The 17,535-nt window shown below is 32.9% G+C and overlaps 1 protein-coding gene across 5 annotated transcripts in view; it reads right to left on the bottom strand.

The window, feature by feature from the left end:
• Positions 1 to 17,535, bottom strand: part of LOC105248921 (puratrophin-1) — a 286,834-nt gene that overhangs the window by 231,379 nt on the left and 37,920 nt on the right. The window lies entirely within an intron of this gene.

Here is a 17,535-nt window from a genome sequence, read left to right as displayed (position 1 = left end):
GTGCAAAATCGTATAAGCTATATACTATATACACATTGCATATACATTGCATGAAAATATAATATATTTTAGCTTATCATCATCAAAGAAGAATCGCCCGAAGAATGGTAGTAATCTCATTGAACTTTGTTTATTTAATACATAATGGATAGAAATGCACGCGTTCATATATTTAAAATTTCGACATATTTCTTTGATTACTCAAGTCTTTTCTTGATATACATAAAATCGATAAAATATCACAACTTGTACATTCATAAACAAGAATATGCTTAAGTGCATTTTAGCAAAATTCCATTTTCAACAAGCGATTCTTCGCATATTTCCAATAAAAGCGACGCAATCTTTTTTGCGAAACATCGATATTGCATTATTGGCACTGTCTTTCCCATTACTTTCCCACCAAGATTCGAATACCGAGGTGAACAAGTGTCGTCTTGCATTCGATGTGGGTGCATTATATCGAGCTGCATCACCGCATAAACATTGGGGTTTAGCGAGGACATACAAGAAAGTGGAGGAGGAGGGAGAGAGGAAAACAACGCGCCATGTAACCATTATATGTGCGCCCGATCGCCCACGTATTTCCGCCCTCATGGTGCGTGTGGACGAGCGACAATAACGCCAAGTGTTGAGAGCGTGCGAACTTGTATTTTCGGAGGAGCACATACCACTGCCGAGGGTTTCACGTGGGATCTAGGTGATTGAGAGCGAAACCGGATGTGACGAGTACGTACGAGATATGCAAAAAAGTATTACTGTACTATTATACAGTGCCCCAAATAGTTCGTTTAAATTCAAGTGAAATTTGCAATATAATATTATTTCAAGAAGCTTATTTTCCATGATAATTAATATTAAAAATTGAAAGATTGTCATACATTTTCTTTACACAAAAATGGAAATCCAGAGAAAATATTTATTTTAAAAAATTAACATAAAGCTGAATAATTTATAGAGAATATATTTGCTTATGTGAATATTTTCTCGGATATTCTAATATTAAACAATATAATAATAGTAAAATTTTTATATATTATACAAAAAAATACTACAGAAAATATTAGTTTATTAAATATTAGTTTGCCACATATGTAATAAATATTAATTTATAAAATTTATGAATATTAATATCAAATAAATTTGATTGTAAATTTGGTTTTGATTTTACCTAACGAAACTTCAAATTAAAGATTAAGTATAAGAAGTAAATAATAATTTAGCAGTGATATATAAATATACTTATAGTAATTTTACATGTGTGAATTCTAGAAAATATTCTATACCTACATTATATAAAAATTCATATATTTCATTTTCTCTGAGATGCCAATCTAACCGATTGCGGAATATTAATATTATTTTCTAAAAAGTACATGAATGGCATAAATCATCTATCGCATTACAATGCGTTAGTAAATACTGTCAATAATTTTTGTTCTATCACGTGTGTCATCCCACGGGATGTATCGGTCATAACAACAGATCAACCCGTGTCGGTTCATCAGTACCAATATTTGGTCACCCGAAATTTATGGCAAAAGGGTAACTCAGTATTGCATAAAGAGCTCATTAGGGGAGACGTACGTCTCCCGCAGGGAATTCGTCGGGATGGAAATACACACGCAGTCTGAGTCCACATATAAATTAACCGCGATTCACGTGCCGGCGGTTTTAATCGTCTCTACTTTATGGATACACGTTGTTTATTAATGTATTTACTCGTATAAGTGGGAGAGAACCCAGATTTAGTATCATTTATTCATGTACTCGGATGCAAATGCAAAATGCAAAAATCTATCTTAGGCAAAGAAGCTAACATATCCTTTTTCCAAAGAGAAAATATATAAAAAAGACTTTATGGTGAAAAGAATTTTATAAAATTTTATATTAACTATACGTATAAAATAGATTTTTTTTTTTTAGAATAAGCTTAGCGTAAAAGATAGATTAAGTAAATTATGTACGAAGAAACGGATGTCCATTTTAACTCAAAGAAGGGAGAGAAATAATAAAGATATCTATATCTATTAACTTATAAATCTGTATCTAAAATATCTTTTTATTTTAAAAATTGCTAATAATACAATTATATGTTATGATAGCATATCCTGAAATATTTGCTCGAGCAAAGAAAACTGCAAATAATTCTGCAATAATTAAAATAATCAGGCGCATTTTTTTAGTACGATTAGATATTTAGAATCCAATCCGTAAGTATGATTGTAGAAATTTAGTAATTTTTTCTGCTCACTGATTTTATCAAGGGATAAAATTCTATCGAAGATCCTGCTACCATTTTATTCGACATATTTTATAACGTTGAACTATTTTATTTGACATAATTTAATTAAGAAAAAAAAAAGAAAAATACATCATGAGAAATTTAATAATTTGTCAACTGTTCTTAATTTTTGCAATTCTCATTTATGATTCTCTTAATAAATTTTAAATTGTGCCAAAAAATTTAGCTCGTTTTAAGGCTTATCTCTTTGATTAATTGTATTCTTTTCAAGGAATCTCTTGATAAATGTACTCTTTTTACGGATCGATGACAAAGATATATCGATACCGGTTGCATTCGCGAATTCTGTATTGAGACATCTCGTACTCTCGCACCATATGTTTCAATCGAGGACTGATTGCTTTCGTTTTCTCGAGAATAAAAGACTGGAATTGTCGGTCGCAAGGACAGATATTAACCGCAAGTTTATTTCTTGCTTATGTCGCTTGAAGAGCTGGTTTATCTCGCAGCATCTGTGAAAACGTGCTGTATCATGGCATCGAATTGTTCACTGACGTCAATACTTATCGTTTCTCGTTCCAATTGATTGTTGCGTGCGATTGCTGTAAGAAACTCATGTAATCCGTCCTTTTGTTTTCCTCATCTTTTGCACATTCACGCCAAATTTTTTTACTGCAAGAACTGTTACTTTCAATTTTATTTTTTAAATCTACAATAAAAAAATGCCCTCGTAAAAATGCTCTCGTAAAAACACATATTAAAAATGTATATTTAATCATGATACAAATATAGACTTTGAGAATATATTACATGATTAAATTAGATTGAATCCAAAAAGAGATAAAATAATTTTATGTAGATAAAATTGTTTATATTACAATAAATCGTAAATCTTTCGAAACTGCACCGTCATAAATTTTAGAGAAACAGTGGGAATTTTCGTTCCAGATCAATTTGATTATTATACTATATTGTTGTGCAAATATAGCGTCATTCAATGTTACTTTATTACAGTAGTGCACACATTAAGTGGCAATTTAATATTAATAAAAAATTTAATTAAATCATAAAATCATCGACGATTGAAATAATTGTCGTTTTCGCAAATGATATGCGAGACAAACGTGTCACCGAAGACTCTTACTTCGGGAGCCCATCTACAGTCGATTCGCCATCTTCACCGCGGGATCCGACGCCCACGCAAATATTTATATCTCGTGTAACGTCCGTCCATCTCCTCTTGCCATCCTTTCGTCACGTTTTTTCTCATTCGTCCCTTGTATTTTATCGTCATTCCGTGGCGAAAACGTGGCGCGAGATCTGCTCGCTTTTCGCTCTGAAATATCTCTTTACATACGAGAACGACTGGGCTTGTAAAATCTATTTGCTCGGGCTAAACATCCTCCGCGTGTTGATCTACTTCATTCCCAATCTTCATGAATTCTACTTATCAATGTTCTCCATGGTTACGAGGGGGGCAATCTCTCGGCGAGCTATTTCACGTTTCACGTTGTATCACGTTTCTTCCTCGCTGTTGGCACACCTACGTTTATATCTAGGAACAAACGTCGTCCAGTGTCGTAAAACAAGAGGAAGATATCCAGGTCTGAATTGGATATCTCTGGCAATGCTATATTTGAAGTCGGTCTTTACAATAGCATCTTTTTTTGTGTCTATCCATTTGCTCTGAAGATAATTCTTCTATTTTAAGCTATTTTCTTTGTTTTTTCCGAATTCATCACGCAAAAAATGTAACATTATAAGTCTTATATATTTTAAGTATTTTACATGTTAATATATTTTTATAATGTATATTTATTTAAATATTTTTATATATTCTAATCTTTGTATTATAATATACAAAAAAATGTATAATTACATATTTCTATAATCATAAATTATTAATTTTCTGATGGCTGTTCCATTGAAAACATTTCTTTTATTTTCTTTGTCCTTCTCCTAAATTCATCACACAAAAAAGGAATAAAATTTTTGATAATTACTCCATAATTTTAATATTCTAACTACCTCAACTTCTAATATAAACATAAAAAATATAATTATATTTCTACAATTATGAATTATTAATTTTCCGATGGCTGTTTATTCGCATTGAAGGCAATTCTTCTCGTTTTAGAATATTTGTAATTATAATTATATTTCTATAATTATGAGTTATATATTAATTTATAACAATTCATTATAACAATTCACCATTTTTGTATAGTAAAATAAAAATTTAAAAAATCTTTTTGAATCGAAAGCCGAATAGCGTGTGTCTTATATTATAACGCCAGGCGTTATAAATATTATTCTCTAGACGAATACGTATAAAGATTTCTTACACAATTGCTAATATCTTCCCTCTTCATTTTTTAAAAATCTCAACGGAGTATATAACGCATGCAATACGTGACACTCATGATCTCTGTCAGATGCGCTCTCGCAAATATTCGCGAAGAACGGGACTGCGTGGTTAACGTAGGAATGTTGCCAAAGAATCGTAGTAGGTGGAACTTCCTATGGGACGAGACGATAGCACGAAGACATCATAACGGTGCTTCGTACGAACCGATTGACAATGATTGAAGGCTGCGGGCCTCGTTCCGGACCGGGGTCTCAACCTTCGTGTAAACCATCGATATATATCTCCACCACGCTATCCGTTGATCTCCTTCTGCCTTAATCTCGCGGGCGCTTGAACCCTGACGCCGACAACAGAAACGGGAAACGCCGGCCCACGCGTTCGTTATCGCACGATTTCGCGATCGCTCCAAGTGCGATGATACTACCTCCCATGGTGCTTCCGTTTCTCCAATTTTTTCAAGCGTCCATTACTGCGATTCGACTTCGCCTCATTATGACGCTTTTAGCTTTTACCGAATTAAACAGAGCAAACTTTTTATCCGGAGAAGTAGCGTTTATTTCGAAAAAGAATGATAAAAGAAGTAATGGCCGATCAATAATGTCACTTCCCTTTTCACTCAACTCTATCGAAACATGTATCATTCGTTCAGCTTGATGGTCCCGTTTAAGCATCGTGTAATTACTCTACAATTTACGTAATAATTACGAAAGTAATGGAATGCCTGTTTATTGGGGCACTCCTTCGCATAAACCAGGAAGGCAACGGATTACGTGATCGTTTGTTACCTCCGGCGTTGATCCGCGCAAAAAGTGAGACGAATTCTTAATGATACCCTCGGCCATCGTCGGATTGCCAAGCGGATCCGGCAAACGACGGTGCGGTTAGATTTCACGCATGCTATGCGTGCATACGCTCGGGGAACATAGCTATAAAATGCTTAACTACGAGTCGCCTCGATAGAAGATCGTGATAAGATAATCTCTGCCGATTGTCATTGCTTCTCGCGAAGGTAACGGCGAAAATAACGGCGAAAGTAGCGGTGACAACGTGGCGGTGGTAATTGCGAGAAACGGGAAATACACATATCAGTCGACAATTTATTTCCATCAATTGCATCCTACGTTTCATATTATTTTATTTTTTAATTTTATCAGTCTTTCTCTGTGTGTTGATGGAGATGGTTGACATGACAATCTTGACGAAGTGATTTTCTTATTTCTCATGATAGAATAATTAACTAAATTATTTTCCCTCGAAAAGGACCAAAACCATGGTCGAAACATCGTGATTCACTTTAACAAAATTTGCCAGTATGGTCGTTTTTAATTACTTCTTGTATTTTAATTTTATTATCTTATTTTATTATTATATTTTATTTCTTTTTAAAAATTTATTGAATGGATCCCGAACGTTTCTTTTAGAAGTATCAGTTGCATTTTGTGCATCTCAAATATATCTCCGTAAATTCGAATTATATTTACGTATCATACTAGGAATTTTAAATTTAAATAAAGGAATTTTGTGTGAAATAAATATGATTTTTAAAATATATACCGTATCACATTCGAAAATTATAATATGATAAAAAATAAATAATTAAAATAATTAAAATATTATATGCACAGAATAATGTTATTCCATTGTTAATGTTAAAATATTTAATTTTTTTAAAGAGTTTATTGCGCTAAAAAAAAAGATGGCATTATACTTAGAAATATAAATATTCTTCTGAGAATCTAAAAAAAAATTAATAATTAATTTATAATTAAGATGAAATGATAATTTGACGTTTGTTGGTTTTAGCTTTAAGATATCGACATAGTATTCGGCTTTCCTCGGTAAGAAAGCGACGCGGAGAAATCTCAGGGATCGAAGCACTTATACTTTAGGAAGATTGGAACGAAGATTGAGCGGTTTCTTGCGCTTCCCGGGGCGCGCGCATAGAACCGCCCGAGGAACAGCTTCGTGATGTTCCATGTCTGTGCGGCTAATAAATTAGCTTTATAAAACTATGAACGCCGCAAAAACCAAGCGGCTACTTCGTAAGTTCATATAGCCGCGTCGAGAAATCCGCCTCGGACAAGCCGCACGCGAGATATCCGGCGGTCCTACTGAAGGTACGATTTAATTGGTAGTTGGCCTCGTCGTGCCTTTCACCTCCAAGCGCATCCTTCAGCCGTGAATTGCGCTTCCTTAACGAGCGGAGGGGGAACGAGGGAAATTGTATCCATTCAGTTCGATACTGTTCTATTTATAATGAATCCATTTTCAATTCGTGCTAATAAAAATATTAATTGCATTATATTAATATTCTTATTAAGTAAAAGACGAAATTAAAATTTAAATTTTATTACGGTTAAACAACAAAATATTCAATTAAAATTCTATTAAAGAATTCAGATTGAAATGATTGAAAAAAAAAGAAATTAAATTTATTCACATATAACGCGAAATTCAATAATATCCTCATTGATAACTAGATCGAAAGTTAGAGTTTCAGATTGCTCGACTTCGATTATTTTCTGTATAAGAGAGATCTATTTAAATTTTATTAAAAACTTCTCTGATTTTCCAAATGTTTGTTCAAAATTCCAGATGAAAAAAAAGTAAAATATATTGAAGATTTTTATTCAATTTTCTAAAGTAAATTTTTTTATTGCATGCGTTTTCTAATGTTTTTCGCTCAAAAAAAAATAATCTTTTAAATTTCAAGCTAGCTTTGTAATGTACTGAAAAAATGAGTAACTTTCATAAGATTACATTTCTCACTTGCATAACATTTTCATTTTTTATCACTAAAAATTGCAATAAAGAATATGTACTGTATATTCAATACTGTTAAAACATTGAATATATAACTAGAAATAAATATAATATTTAAAATATATTTAATTATAATTCTTGACTTGTCTATTAACTATTTACAATATAAGAGCAAAGTTATCAGAGAGGGAATTTTTTTAAATTCCTTTTTTTAAGTTCCAATAAAATTTCATGAAAGTTTTCCCTGATTTTTCCAGGTAGAAAATAAATTCCTAAGAATTCCAGTTTTTTCAGGAATTTTTAATATCTTTGAATAGCATAGAGATGTGAGATAAAAACAAATACCACAGGGATTAATTACAACTCATTGGAAAGAATTAAAAAATTGAAATAAGAAATTCAATTCCTGACTGACCTAACCAGTTCGAAGTTATCCCGCTTACTAAGGAATTATAAGAATTATAGTTAGGCTGACAAGGCGAAATTCCCGCCGTCATTCTCAGCACTGTATGCTTAAACGATCCTAAATTACCGTCTCGCACACGTAAGGACACATTTTTACGCATTTGCGCGACACATTAGACACCGCGATCCATCAAATAATTACACTGGAGGACTGTGAATAATAATGATAATCGCTCGCGTTATTGCGGTGATATGAGATAATTTTTTTCTGCCTTCGGTGCAGCTCGAGATTTATCGTCGCGTTCTGACTCATCGTCGGTGGAATCGTGTCTTTTTTGGGGTACAACGACCGCATAGGCGGATTATGCGGTGCGTTCCGCCTGAGATAACAACGTAAAGAGATACGTTTACGAGCTTATGAAGTACGGGTGCGGACGCTCAAGGAAAGGGAGACTGGAAGAACACGACCATTGGACGGATTAAGCAGAGGATATTCATTGCATTCGTTCAGTTTACTTCGGCTCGCTTCAGTTCGAGATGGAAAACTTGGCGTGCGCGTTAATCTTGGAATCATAATGTGCTTTGCTTGAAATGGAAATCACAGAGATATATGTATCGTGTACAACCTCGTATATTTTCAAGCCGTTAAAAGATTTTGTAACTAGCAATGACCATGAATCATACATAAAATCAGCATTTATTATTAGAGTAATGCTCACTTACAATATTATTTCTTATAGTTTTTTGTTAGATTTTTCTCATCGTTACTTCAAGAAAATATAGGTTTTTTTTTATTTTAGAATAAATGATAGTTTATTAAATTTATTTTATTTTTCTATATTCGTTATGTTTTAACATATATATCTCTTTTTATTTATTTTTTAAAAACTTTTTATAATTTAAATATTCTGGAATAAAAATCATCTCTTTTAATTAAAAAATAAAATTAAAATTAAAAAATTAAAATTAAAATTAAAAAATTAAAATTAAAAAAAATAATAATGAATGAGCATTAATTTATTTTCGCATTGATGCAGTTTAAGGATGGTTGCAGTTTGCAGCATCCCGAAGAAGCAAACCAACGTAGATTTCTGAGGAGGCGACCAGACACGAGCAATCTCTGACGCGCACACACGCAACGTGCGTACATAGCTGCGAAGAGGGTCGGTAGACACTTTTACGCCCACGACTTACGATCGAAGGAGCCTTTGTACACCGGTACTCGTCGGTACATGAATACCGTCCAACGACAACGGCGGTGATGGCAGCGGCAGCTGCGGCTGCTGCTTAACGACCGAGAGAGTAGAGGAAGTCATAGTGCGTAGCATGCCATACGCACGCACGTATGAGTTGGCACATGTGGGCCTTGCCAAGTCGCGCATCCATAGGATCCGCAGGAGAGACGGTCTCTCGCACTTGTATCTATAACGGAAAAGCTTCCGACATAGCCGGAATTGCAGTTTCCGCGCCCGCTTTCTCATATCTAACGGTTGCCACCGATCGATTCGCCGATTTACGGTAGCTACTTTCACCGATTTCCAATTTGATCCCTCGTATTGTGGCGCGACAGCGAAATATAATGTATCGTGCACGCGGACGATTTTCCACGCGTAATGGATCTCGCAAGGCCACGTAAATCGAATCCTCGTTTGGAAAAGGAAAGAGAAAGAGAGAAAGAAAGAGAGAGAGAGAGAGAGAGAGAGAGAGATTTAATTAAATTTTGTTGGCCGGTTCGTGCGTTTGACAGTTGCAATTGTCCGCTTTGAAAATTAAATCTCGAGATTGCATATAGATTCTAACGTGATATAATTATTTCTGAATTCAACGTTGATGTAAGTACGTCGATAAAATTTCCATGATAAAAATCTCAACTTAAACTATAAAAATAAAAACAGCTCAAGACAATATATCTGAGAAATGACGTAGTGACTTTCAGTCGAAATCTTAAAAATATGCGCATTTACATTCGTGTCCTTTTATTCTCTTTTTTAATTGAATATTATCTAGCACATGTTAGTTTCATAAGCGTTTTCTAAATGTATTTAATATCATTATATGCGTTTAAGAAACTTTTATGAAATCAACATGTGCTATCTCGATTAGACACAATAATTTTTATTCTTCTCTAGCTTTTTATAATGATTAATCGCTATCAAGTTGATAAAATCAGAAAGAGTTTTGCTTCTTTTAATCAGTCTTTTATATACTCTTTAATATAATATTAATTGAATGTTTCATTGTGTGAGCATTAACATTTAAATAAATTTAAATTTGAATATTAATTAATTATTTATTATATTAATTTATTATATTATATTAATTAATATTATATTAATTAATTTAATTTAATTTTTGTATTAAAACTTTATTTTTAATTTTAATTGGAATTTTAATTTGATTTATAGTTGAGATGATTGAAAATGAAATAATTAGAAATAAGAAATATTAGATATATTATGACTTCTATAAAATGTTATTATATCATACCATTTCTACAAAATATTAAAATGCTAAAATATGCAAATAAATTATGAAACTCTTAAACGTCAAATTGCTGAATATTCTTTCATAAAAAAAATTTAATTTTTTCTAACAATAAATCTTATGTATTATTTAAAAGAAAAATATTTTAATCCCTTAATTTTATAAAAAAAAAAAAACATTATTGTAACAAATAATTAATTTTCAAATAATGAAGATTAAATTACATATCTTAATTTTTATGTGACATGATGATAAAGGGATAAGAACAGAGGTTATAGTGCAAAGCCATAAAAAAGGGATTAAAGATTAATGACTTCATTAACAAAGATGCATCTCGGCGCACCATATCAATAAAAGAAAAAAAATGGAGTATTCATCCCCTGTCTTTCATACACTTGATGCACTTGATCCAACGTGATGACGATAAAGCGTTCCGCCCGTGAAATTGGAATCACGCCTTTGTGGGGTAAATTTTGATTAGCCTCTTTGTTTAGTGGACCGCCTTGTATAATCGTGCCACTCCTTGTGAGTCCATTGTACCGTAATTTGCATTTTGATCATCGGAATCTCATTTCTCAAACCACGAAGTCATAGAGAATTTTAAACGGTGGAGATCGGCATTTATGACTAAAAATAATATTCATCGATGAATTAAATAGAAATAAAATAGACTTTTGCAGATAATAAAGAGAGTCTAAATTAATTTAATGAGAATAAAAATTATTTGAATAAAATAAAATGCAAGTAACTTTAATTTCGTTGCATAGTTCATATTAATTTCATCTTCGTTATTTTGAAATTTTTTTATTTATTATTAAATAAATTTTCGAAAAAAGTTATGTTGGATATAATTTTAATAATGGACGTCATCTCATCGGCAATTTTTTATAAATTATTAATTTTTATATAAATTATTAATTATAAATAAATATATATATTATGTATAATTTGCTATTTGAAAATCGAAATGAAGATTTAGAATTGTGAAAATTATTTTTTTTTTACTTTGAAAGTGTAAAAAATAATTTTATATACACACTTTTGATTTTTTCTATATGAATAATGATAGCTGTATGATTCATTGTATAATTATGCAACAGTCATTCTGGATTACGAGTAAACGTATGGTCTAGTAATGTATGGTCTTGGAGAAAATTCGAGCCGAGGAAATGAAGGGGGCGAATCGTTCTTTGTATATTTGAATTAAATCCACTTTTGTAGTTAATCGGGGATGGGTACACAAAATGGTGGGAACTTCGGAAGCTGATTAAACAAGTAAACGCGCCATAAGCGTGTGCGTGAGATGAATTTGACATGTGCCTAGCTAATTTGAAATTCGATGCGCGTATTGTAATGGGAACTCGAGGAGGGACTTGATCAATATTCTAGGGAGAACAAACGTGGACCCTTTCGCAAACTAGATACAGTTAACTATGCATTAAAGTTTAATCAATTGTCGCGTCAGCTATTTTAACATTATTTTTAAAAATTCGTTTGTGTCATCTGTATAAAAATTAGACATAATTTATACTTAATTTTTGATTTTATATAATTAGTATATAAAATGTATGAAAAAAATCTTTCGTTAAAATTTCGTAAATAAAGAATTATTGTATCTCGCTGGATATATTAGAATTAATATATCCAGCGTTAATTATGTGTTTTTCGTATTCGAAGACAAGAAAGTAGTACACATATGTACGTGTTACGAAATATTAAGCCTAGCATGACGTAGTTTTCGACGATATTTTCTCGACTGCTGAGAGAAACCGCGCATTTCCGCGGTCGCGACGCAGCGTCCCGGTAATTATCGAAAAATGCGCGAGGGGCGGCCGTCGTTAATTAAATAGCTACACGAATGCGGGGGGGAACCTATCGGAAGCGAAGCGGTCGCACGCCGTTATACAATACACCAGAAGCAACCGCAATATCCATCAATGCTACGCTCCGTTCGGAGCTACGATAATGCAACGGACCACCACTGCGAGCTGTTAGAGAGAGATTCGCGAAAGGGAAGCTAAGTCGAGAAGAGGGAGAAGAAGTCGAGAGAGGTACGCGAGCATGGAAACGAGCATTAATCAATCCGCGCACGTGGAAAGCCACGGGTTGGCGGGATGGAACGGTGCCTCACTCGCCTTAATAAAGTTGCAAATCGTTTCTGCGCATGTACACGTCGTGATTAAACGCGTGACACGCATTACACTATCCGCGTGTATATCTAAGCGAAGACTGTTTACGCTTGTTTAAAAAGCTCCACGTGTCCGTCCGTCACGTTCTCCACGCGAGCGTATCATCGTACATGAACACCTCTCAGAATCTGCCTGTCAATTAAAAGATCAGTCTACCACGTGTCACAAAAACAAAGAGAGAGAAAGAAAGAGAGGGAGGGAGCAAGAGATGTAATAATTTCTTGGAGTAAAGTACGTCAACAATTTTAATACCCTTCTGTCATGTGTCATTTTTTTTTTATATTTTCTAGAGTTTTTCTCGAAATTGATCGTACGATCCCTAAACGTGGTCATATGAAATTTGGCATTTGTTTATGGTTGATTCTCGAAGATAAAAAATTTTTTCCGAGAGCAAATCCGAGCAGACTGTTTTTGTCGCGTTATAAAGAGATGACGAGTGAAATGGTCGGCGAGAGATTTCGTCAGGTCATGGCTGCTGTACTTGGTGTATAGGACGATGACGTCACCACGGATTGTCTACGGGAACGAAGTGTATATATAAAATGCATCCGGTGGGTGTGTCGCTCCCATACCCTTTGTGACTCCGGCTGGCGCTAGGAGCGACGAGGCCGCTATTATACAAACGCCGCCGTTTAACCGCGGCACGCGGAAAAGGAAGGGGGAGGTAATCGTACGCGCGCGAGACGGAATCCTATTTTGTAAGCTTTAAATTATAAACCTAAATAAGGGAAGAAGCGAGAGAGAGAGAGAGAGAGAGATTAATATAATTTTGCTTTCGAGACTTTCTACGATAGAGTTTTTGATAGTCTTTTAAAAATTACAATTCCCTATCAATTTCATAACTGCAAAGATTGCGACTATATTTGTGAAATAAAAAAAAATAAATTACTAAAAACTCATTTTTAAAAGTGCCGTATATATTATTTTCCCTTCCATATAGATAGAAGCATATATAATATGTGTAATAACATTAACATCGTTTTTCATTATGATGCAATTATGTTAAGCGAAATCTAACTTTGACAATCATGTAAAATTGTATAATTTCTAATTGATTGAATTAGCCTCGAATTTTTTTAAATGTCTAATAAATTGCTAAGTATTAAATTACGCAAAACAACAAAATTTTTAGAACATTGAAAAATTACCGTCGAATTTTTTAAAATAGCCGGTAAACTATTATTAAATTGCAAAATTTTTTGATTGCCAAATAGATTTATTGCAACTCAATTGAAAATAATGCAGTAAACTATCGTTTTCTCGAAATGCGCAAACCTGATTAGAATATCAACTTGTATAACGTTTAAGATTGTTAGGATCAGTTTGTTCCAGAATCCTGCAAACATATATTCAACGAAAATTATATAACATAATTCAAACGAAAATGATGTAATCACTGGATATATTCGTAGAAGACAAGTGAGAGAAAAACGGGACTGAAGAACTAATCGTGAACGAAATAGGCGCTTTAATTCCCGTAATTGCATGCTTAATTTGTGTTACACGCCAAATTGCGTGACGCCAGCGGATAGGGGAACCGATCTCGCATCACACATCGGCAGCAACACTTCCTGAAGAGCGATTCTTCGGGGTCCGCTTCGGCCGCGTTTGTATTCACGAAAGAGAGAAATTTACTCTCAAATTAAACTTACTTTCGGGCGATTTTTGTTGTATCCGTTTGCAAGTATAGTAATTTAAGCGAATACTGCGCGATCTCTCTCTCTCTCTCTTTCTCTCACGATATGATTTACCGCTCGTTAATTAACATTACAGTTGATGTAATACAGACTATCACGAGTCTGCAATAATAATAGACATTTCATCTCATTGACGGGTTAGAAATCAAAGTATAACGGACATAAACAAGAAAGTTAAACGAGAGTGAATCTCTTTGCTCAGGTTTCAGAAAGATCGGAAACTTAAATTTTGTAAAGGCGTTCCGTTTCCATCTTTATTTGCTCGAAAACGATATCATGTTAAGAGGTAATGTAAATTCATATATATTCACACATATTTCGAAATAAATAGGGGAAAGTTGAAAAAAAGTTAAAAACTTCGAATAACAAATAAGCAATAAAAAAATATGACAGATCGTACAAGACACTCATTTACGAATCCCTGTCAATCAACTCTCTCTCCGACTGTTCAAAAAATTCAGGAAGTTACTCGCAAATTTAATTGACAATCTTAATAAGGAAGTCTCGTTTGCAAAAAGAAATATCTCACAGAACTTAATAATAGTAATTTGACCACGCATTTTGTGACGTTGACGAAAATGTGTACCTATATATAAATTAAATATGAATAATTATATATGAATTAAAATTACTATAATTTTAATATTAATTATAAAATTATTTTATTTTAATATTCAATATAAAATTATTATGTTTTTTTTAAATGCTAAAATTTTTATGTAGTCTAAGCAAAACGACCTGAAAAAATTGTGAGACATATCTTAAGCTATATAAGCATATATGAATTCTTAAAGAATTGTTATACTTCATTCTTATCGTTTGTTGCACTCTTTTATCTCTAAGAGTATTCTAATCTTGCCTGATCTAAATCTAAGGTGTGTAAATATAATTACAAAACGTATAGATTATCTCTCTGTATTCTAGCATTTTGATATAATAATAGATAAAATTCACTACATATTAATAATAAAAATTAATAATAGATGAATGCTGAGATATATGCTATGTGCATGAGGAATATAATCCGTACAGGAGTGAAGAACGGGAAGATTCGGGTTTCCATCGTGCATTTTCCGCGAGCAGGGTATCCTCTTTCATTTTTAAAGCAAGGCAGACCTCATCGCTCGAAAGAAGAGAAAAGGGAGAGACTTTCACCTCGGCCACGGCCTCGCGCGCGCACAGTTGGCACGATGATCACGAAGGATTTACTCTCGCACATGAAGGAGAGGATGAATCCCTCGATGCGAGCGGCAAGCAGCTCTTCAAACGGAATAGCATGCGGAATGAAATTCCTCCTCTTCCACTAGCGCAGCGGATCGGCTCGGTGCGCACGGAAACGTCCCTCCTGGCGATTCGTAGGTGGAAACTCGAGTCTCGTGCTCATACGGATCGACCACAGGAGCAACCACCTCTTGAGTGGCATGAGAGACGAGTGCACCGTGTTCACCCGTCCGCTCTCTCGCTTTCGCTCTCTTTCTCTTTCTCTGTCTCTCTTGTCTTTCTCTCTCTCTCTTTTTCTTTCTTTATCTATGTCTCCCTCTTGCTTCATCTGCTCTCTGCTTCTTTCTATCTCTTTCTAGCTTCTTCCGCTTGCTCCGGCTGCTTTTATTAACCCTGAACCAACCGCGCACGCTTCTGACAGCGACGATACTGCAAATATTTGTCCACCGATTCTACGCCGTTCCCGCGCGGGCTGGAAGCGAAAAGGTCGCTGCCCTTCGCAAACATTGATGACCACGATGGGAATTATGAGTAATGAGCCTGGTAATTTTATGTATCTGTATCTTATGTGATCACTTTGTCTCCCCAATTGTTCAATCACACAAATAAACACAAAAGGTTATATCCTTGATATCGATATCACTGTGTTATATATCTAAATTGTTACGCCTAATTTTAATTTTTTTTAATTTTGTTTATTGTCACATTCCCACTAAATATATTTCATCGTTTAACTTTGAATTATAATTATAATAATAATAATTATTTTACACTGACTGACCAAATATTAATATAACAAAATTGACATAGAAATTTTACTGGATTACTGGGACACAGAATCATTCTTATAATAGAGATTTAAATTTTATGATTATGGTCCGCTGCTACAGAAAAAACTTTTTTGATAAATGCAATCTTTTTATAATAAAAAAAATAAATTTTTAATTTCGACTTGCAATAGATATGCGACATGATAATGTTTAGTTCATATTTCTATATATTAGTCTCTTATAATCTTATAGTATATTATTTTTCACCTAGCATTTTAATTCAAATTTTTTTATATTACTAAAGAAACACTAATGACTGCTGAAACATCTCACGCTTTGTATTTCTTCATTGGTACATTTATAAGATTTATTAAATACAATAAATAAAAAGTTTATTAATGTAATCTTTTTATTTAATATAATATGTCATAAAGTATTTTGCAGTGTTTCATACAAGCAACATTCAAAATTAATATTGAAAACTTTACAAAAAATCTCAAAAGATTAAATATATCTGAAAAAAGTACAAGAAAATTATGTTCAAAAAGAAGGCTCGATGGATAATAAGCCAAGGCATAACTTCACTGTTTAGAAATGTTTGTATTCTCAATTCATTTTACACTAAATAAAAAATATCGAATGTTAAATTATTAACCTATCAAAACTGATACTTGTGAATTGTACACCAAGTATCGTGTTCACCAGATGCAGCCTTGACTACTTGACGATCAAACATAGTACTTGGCAATAGCGCTCACTATTTGCGATCGTATAAAAAATACGCGGAATAAATCTTAATCTTATTAATCTTAATATATTTGACTATATTTTTCTTATATTTTAATCGATTTGACAATAAGATTAACTCCTAATTAATTACTCCTTTTAATTATCCAATTTTAATTATCTACTAAAAAAGGGATGATTATCTCCTGCTCATAAAATATTTTAAATTTTCTTAAAATGCACGGTATAAATTATTTCAATATTTTTATGCTTGTATACGGGAAAAGAGAAAGATGAGAAGAGAAGGAATGTTTCTCCAAAAAAAATATAAAATTAAATTAAATTTTACAATGAAATAAGATTTTCATGATATTAAAATTTAATAATTCCAGCTGTTTTATTGAACCGATGTTAAGAAAACTGTTAATTGTCAAAATTACCCAGTTATAGAAAAATATAATAATACATCAATTTTTCAAATGTTAGCAAACTCATTATCTTTGCAGAGATTTGCTTTAATATAAAGTATCTAAAATCTTTTCTCGAGAATGACAAGTCAAAGATATTTATTATATAATTTATTTTTATTTTATTATATCGAAATAAATAATGGGGCATGTTCAAACTTCAGTTATGAACCAGAATTTGAAGGCACTTTGTGACAAAA

The sequence above is a fragment of the Camponotus floridanus genome, unplaced genomic scaffold, assembly GCF_003227725.1.
Source record: "Camponotus floridanus strain SB8 unplaced genomic scaffold, Cflo_v7.5 scaffold60, whole genome shotgun sequence".
NCBI lineage: Eukaryota > Metazoa > Arthropoda > Insecta > Hymenoptera > Formicidae > Camponotus > Camponotus floridanus.
The sequence above is the reverse complement of the archived record's forward strand: the minus strand, read 5'-3'. Positions and strand labels throughout refer to the sequence as shown.